Source organism: Phyllostomus discolor, chromosome 1 (genome assembly GCF_004126475.2).
Source record: "Phyllostomus discolor isolate MPI-MPIP mPhyDis1 chromosome 1, mPhyDis1.pri.v3, whole genome shotgun sequence".
Lineage (NCBI taxonomy): Eukaryota > Metazoa > Chordata > Mammalia > Chiroptera > Phyllostomidae > Phyllostomus > Phyllostomus discolor.
Window position 1 is genome coordinate 183,889,166 of NC_040903.2, and position 6,971 is coordinate 183,896,136.

Consider the following 6,971-nt stretch of genomic DNA (forward strand, 5'->3'; position numbering starts at 1 on the left):
AAACAGGCCAGAAGCAGCAGTTCAGACTGCTAGTCTGGGAAAATCCCTCACCTGCACCACCATCTCAATAGATTTAGGAAGTTGCTTTTTCTTTTGCTTAACAATAGGTATAGTGATAAGCAAAATTGCCCTCTTCCAAATCTCCCTGAAGTGCAAAAAGACTGAGGAGATCAAAGGAACCATTAGCCACTCCCTGAACTTCAAAGGCTTGTCCTATGGGAACTTTGAGAAGCAGCTGTGAGTTTATAGATTACTCACAGACTTCCATTACGGTCTATAAATATAACACTACAAATATCTTGATTACCATATTGTTTTTATTTCCCTGCTATGGTTGCATTTAAGGTTTGATTGAGAAACCAATCAAAATGTATTAGGACTGGACCCCTACACAGCCGCCATGAGCGCTGAAGCACCATTCCTGCTGTTACGTTCTTTGTGTGCTTTCTAAACCTAGCTTTTCAATGTCTTGACTGTTCCTACATTTTCACATTCAGAGAAAAGTAATAAAACAAGCATTTTCGTTTCACATAGTTTGTGTTTTAATGTGTTATCAAAGTCTACAAAATCCTTTCCTAAACTGGATGTACAAACCAGTCCCCATGATGATGAAACTGTTTCCTTGCTAATGCACTTCTTTCTGGTTGTGACTTCTAGAGCCTAGAAAATCCAACTGGTCATATGTATGTAGACTGCGGTGTTGTCGTTGAACATATTGCCTCAAAGTGTTCATTTTAATAATAAAAAATGCATCTGTAAGCAACTACTTTAAGCAAAAGAATCTTAAGCAAAAGACCCTAGAAGACACAACTGGACCCTTCAGACTCTAGAAGACAGTTCTATCACTTCTAGTGATGAGAAGTTCTGTATAAATAAACTTGGTTTGAAGCATTTACACCAAGAGAGAGATCTACTATCTGAAAAAATGTAAAGCAAGGCCAATCTTTGAGTCATATACTCAGAATAATGTATTATGCACTTACCAGTGAAAAAAAAATAGAAGAAAACATAATTCCCATTCTTAAAAGGCTTCCATTCTAGAAGAAGCTGCAGGTGAGCAAAAAAAGTGTAAACAAGTATCCTCATGGAAATCCAAAGCACTTGCAGCATGGAAAAGCCAGTTTTCCAAGTAGTGAGAAGGGGTGTGTGTGTGTGTATGTGTGTGTGTATGAGAGAGAGAGAGAGAGAGAGAGAGAGAGAGGGAGAGAGAGAGAGAGAGGGAGAGAGAGATTGACCAGGTGTGGTGGGGGTGATGATTTCAAAGAGCAGTAGCAGCATGAGCATAGACACAGAGACCAGAAATCATCTTGTACATTTTGGGAACTACAAGCAGTAGTTTGGTTCAAAGTTCATTCATTCATATATACAATAATCATTAATTGAATTCTTTGAGTTAGAGTTGTGAATGGCAAAAATAATTTGTGCTTCAAGGTAAGATCCTCAAGATGACCTTGTTTAGCCCTGGCTGGTGTAGTTCAGTGGACTGAATGGTAGCCTGTGAACTGAAAAGTTGCCGGTTCAATTCCCAGATAGGTCGCTTGCCTGGGTTGTGAGCTGGGTCCCCAGCTGGGGGTGTGTGAGAGGCAACCAATCTGTTTCTCTTGCACATCAACGTTTCTCTCTTGCTCTTTCTCCCTTCCTTGCCCTCTCTCTGAAACTAAATGAACAAAAACTTAAAAAAAAAAGGGACTTTGTTTATACAGTGAACATAGAATGTAGTCCTCCCAGAATCCACTCCCATTCTTTCTAACAGAAACTTCATGTTACTTAGTATATACCTCTTCCCTATAAACCTATATGTCTCCAAAGAAGCTCACCTACGCTTAGCCCCAGATAGCCTAAATGAGGGTACGCTTGGTTTCTTTCTAGTAACTGAGTCAGGAATAGCATATGACTAATTCTGACTAATGAGATACTAAGAGAGTCTGCTAGAGGTTCCTGGGAAAGCAATTCATACAAATCACTATAAGCCTCTCCTTTTCTCTCACTGAGCATGAATCAAGAAGCACATAGCTCTCTGCCCTGACTGGTGTGGCTCAGTGGCTGGGTGTTGCCCTGCAAACTGAAAGGTGGCTGGTTGGATTCCCCGTCAGGACACATGCCTAGGTTGCAGGTCCCCATTGATGTTTCTGTCCCTTTTATTCTCCCTCCTTTCACCTTCTCTCTTAAAAAAAAATATAAATAAATAAAATATTTTTTAAAGAGAGAAACAACATAGCTCTAAATGCTTATGGCAACCATATTAATAATATGAGGGAAACCAGCTTTAGGATGGAGCTGCCTCTAAAAATGGCAGAAGAGAGAAAAAACCTGGATTCTCAATACTGTCATTGAATCAACTAACCCTGAACTTCACACTACCTCTGGTAGTGTTTTACATGACCTAATTTACTCCCCTCCCCCCTTTTTTGAGTTAGATTGCATTAGTTGTTCTGTTATTTGTGTCCAAAATATCCTAACCAGTTTAGATTTTATCAGGCAATGGGTTGTCAACAAAGATATTTAAGCAGGAGACTGACATCACCAATTTGCACTTTATGAGAACAGCAGTGGCAGAAACGCTGAGGATGGACAGACAGGATGAGGGGCTTGTTGCCATATATGAAAGGCTTACCATGCACTTTGTAATAAACATTTTTGTATATTAATTCATTTAACCTTTCCAAAATCTTATGGAGCATGTAATAGTACCCACATTCAATAAAAGGAATCTGAAGCCCAGAGACATGAAGTTGTCTAAGAACACGAAGCTACTAAGTGGCAATTTCATTATACACATTCCTTCACTCTTAGATATAGGTATAGGTATAGGTATAGGTATAGGTATAGATATAGATATAGATATACATATAGATATAGATATATATCAGAAGCAACTCATCTCACTCTCAGCCTTAAATATGCCTAATTGATATGAGTAAACCCAACCCTTTTCCAGTGATTGCCTCAGCTAGAGGCATAAACTCTGAGGTGGTGGCCAGCAAAGATACTGTTGAAAATTCAAGAGACAAATAATGATAGGACAAGTCCCAAAGGAAACTGAAAGGGATGGCATCAAGCCCTCCCTTGATGGCCTTATTCTTAAAAAATCAGGACATCTATCCCCCTCTAAGACTGGGGGGAAGGAGGTAAGTGTAAGTTCAGATATAGATGCATTTGTAAGTATGGGTAAGGAGTGGAAGTTGAGAGAGTGTACCAATGGAATAGTTCATTTTTCTTAGTGAAATGAAGGCAGGGTCCTCTGCTGAGAGGGAGAGAGTGAAGCACGCTGTGGTCTGGAATAGTCACCATGGGGTGAAGCTAGCCTGGAAGACAAATTAAATAATTCTAGAGTCCTGACAGCTATGGCATAGCTAAGTTGGCGATCACGAATTTCCAAAGGCTTTAACCATGTAGGAATATGAGTTTCCCCAGTACCACTCATAAGCACTGTTGGAGATGTGAAAATCAGCCTGTTATGAAAGTAAGTATGAGGTTAAAAGTAATGGAAATGAGGACCATTTGACTATAGTTCTCGCTGGTTCCTCATATTCTCCAGAGGCCTCAGTTCTACAAAGAAAATCTGTACATATAATTGGGACTGCCAATCACTGTTCTCAAAGGAAAAGAGGGTTAAAGAACAGACTGTCACACCCCAAAATTCAAAGGGAAGAAGAATAATATTGTTAATTAAAGCACTTAGGAATCTCACAGTGTCCCAGGATTGCAGGTAGTAAAGCAATATACTAATATTCAGTCTTTGATTAAATTCTATGGCCCTCAAATTTGATGTATGCTCTTTCTTTCATTCAGGATAAAACAAAGTTAAGGGGACTCATATTCAATGCTTTATGTATACTAGATAGGATAAGTAAGAACCCCACAGAATGTAAAATAAAACTACACAAATATTTAGTCAGTATGTGTGCTTATGTCATATAACATGTCATCCTGCTGAGTCAAAGGAACTTAAAACATCTCTCCTTTATTAATGTCTTCATTCCTATGGTTACCTTTCAGGCAAGTACACAGCTAGGTTTCCCCTCTAAACTTAGCCAATAAGAGAAAAATGTTTAGCTGTTAGAAAGAATTAGGAAGGGATTTTTCGCCTTTCAAGCTAACTTCGGGGAGTTGTTTTAGGATTTTGTTTTTGAAATTGCTATTGGTTATTTTAATTGATTTAATGAGGAGTTATTTCTTTTTTTCTATAACAGAGGGGAAAAGGAGGGAGACAGAGGAGGAGAGAAACATCAATGTGAGAGAAAAACATGGATCCTCTAGTACATGCCCCAGCCAGGGACCAAACTCGCAACCTAGGTATGTGCCTTAACCAGGAATCCAACCTGGGAACTTTCCCTTTGTGGAATGACACCCAACCAACTGAGCCACACCACTCAGGGAGAGGAGTTATTTCTTCTAAAAAAAATTAAGGTGTGTCCTTTGGATGTTCAAAAACAGAACAAAGACAATAGTAAAAAAAGTGACTATGGCATCATAAGCTTTTACAAAGCAATCAACATACCAATTATCCAGATAGAAGAGTATCACTGGTTATACTTTACCTGCTCTGAGACCATTTGTTCCTATGAAGTCATTGCTCATGAGATACAGTTGTCTTTTTAGAGTCTCATTAGAGGTAAATATACCTAAATCATGAGTGAACTAATCTCATTTCTATTCCTAAAATAATGCTACCATCATATGAGCATATTACTCATAAAATGAGTAAATAAGAAAAGATTTTGCCCTGGTTGGTGTAGTTTAGTGGATTGAGCACAGGCTGTGGACCAAAGGCTCTGCAGTTGATTCCCAGCCAGGGCACATGCCTGGGTTGTGGGACAGGTCCCCAGTGGGGGCCACCTGAGAGTCAACCATACACTGATATTTCTCTCCCTCCCTTCTCCTCTCTCTAAAAATAAATAAATTTTTAAAAATTTTAAAAAGGAAAGATTTCATAAGTATAAGTACAGGTTTCTTAGAGATGGCATCTGACTTCAAAGATCATTATTGGAATTTTAATACTGGGATATAAAGTGGAGTCACTGGAACTTAAATATCAGAACTCTTCTTAGCTTATTAATTAGTGAGAAGGCCAGAATTTACTTTGGTTAATTATAAACATCCTGGACTGCTGAATGAAAGATTAGCATAATTCAGTAAAAAAACTTAAGCCCCCTTTTATGTATTAGATATGTGAATACAAAGTGAAGAAGACTCAGTCCCTGACTTCAAGGAGGTCTTTATAAATCTCATCTTTCTGAAAATAACTTTGTGACATCAGGTCAGCTCCTTAGTGTGAGAAAGCTCAATGCCCAGTTACAACACAGAAATAACGTGAAGACTTGCCACCACTCATTCATTACAATAGAGTCACAGCTTTCTAATGAGAAGGTTATATTCCACAGTGAGGGACAGACATTTCTCCAAGTAAAAATTACCCTTAAACACATCTTAATAAGTTGTATGGGGCCATCTTGATCAGTTTTTCCTGCATGACTTGAACAGATTGTTTCATTTGCTGAATATGCAGGTTACATTTAGAAACCATGTCTTTCAAAAAATATATATCTTTAAACAATGTATGAACATTTGGAAATATGAGTTTGTTTTATACTTTTTATAAACCATAAATGGTATCACATTGTACTTAGTATGCTTCTCATTTATTTTACCCCCTCAAGTTATTTTAGAGGTCTTTCAATGTAAGTGCCTGTGGCAAACTTGTATTTTCCAAAAATGGCCACAGCAATATTTCTGGTCTCACACACTCATTAAGAACTTTGCCTCTTTCCTATCAAGAGGTAGGGTTCATTTCCTGTCCTCTTAAACCTGAATGAGGCTTTGTAACAGCATGGGTAAATCGAATGTAGCAAAACTGAACTGACACTGTACGACTGATAAGGTTACTGATAATGGAGCAAAGAAAAGTCATCCCTGCTGTGCTCTCTGAATTCCTGACCCAGAGAATCTGCGAGGGCAATAAATGCTTGTTTTATATCACTATGTTGTTAGGGGGGCTTTGCAATGCAGCCAGAGTAACTGGAAGAGCACCTATATCTATTTCAATGTTTTAAACTATGACAATGTACAGTATTTATGTATCATACGAGTTTTAGTGATTCCTGTGTTGATAGATACTTAAGTGGTTGGGATTTTTTCCTATTATAAAGAAGGGTGAAATAAATAAGCTTCTATGTCTATTGGTGTACAAATGTCAGTATATCTACAAACACCCAGGGGAGATTTTATAGAAACTTATAAATGAGTTAATAAATACATGTAAGATACTTAGAACAGTGCCTGGCAAATAGTAACAAAAAATTTTTTTGGTTACTTTTGAATCAGTGTGAGTTGAACTTCTACATAGAAAGTGGCAGTTTTTCCTTTCCATCTTTAGTGACAAGCACCCTCACGATTGTTATCTAACAGCAGCTATGTCCAGTGCATACCACTGTTCACAGTTTAGATTATGGCAAATACTTGCAAACATAATCAGTCATAGAATTATATATCTGAAAACTTCCGTCTGCTGCACACCTGACCCGCTGTATCAATCTCGTTTAAAAAGTTAATTTGCTCCGTGTGCTGGTGAGTTACACTACCTGCGTTCCTCGTAGGACAGGTCTGCTGAAAATCATCAGTCGTGGACCCCTGCGGAAAGAGCATGCCACTGCCCTGGAGCGCGCCACAGTGCTATCCCTTCTGCATCCGCGTAGGCGGACAGTTCCAAGAGGAAGGGGGAGGAGCTTCAGATCGCTTTTTTTTTTTTTTTTTTTGGGGGGGGGGGGTCCTATTACAACTCCTGTCACAAATTTAGGAATCTGCTTTTACATTTTTTTTAAATTAAACTTATTGGGTTTGCATTGGTTAATAAGATTATATAGGTTTCAAGTGTATATTTCTATGGTACAGGAGCTGTATATTACATCGGAATGTGCTTTTTTAGTCGCTGTCACTCTCTTCCACCCTAACTCTGCCCCAGGCTTGCTTGC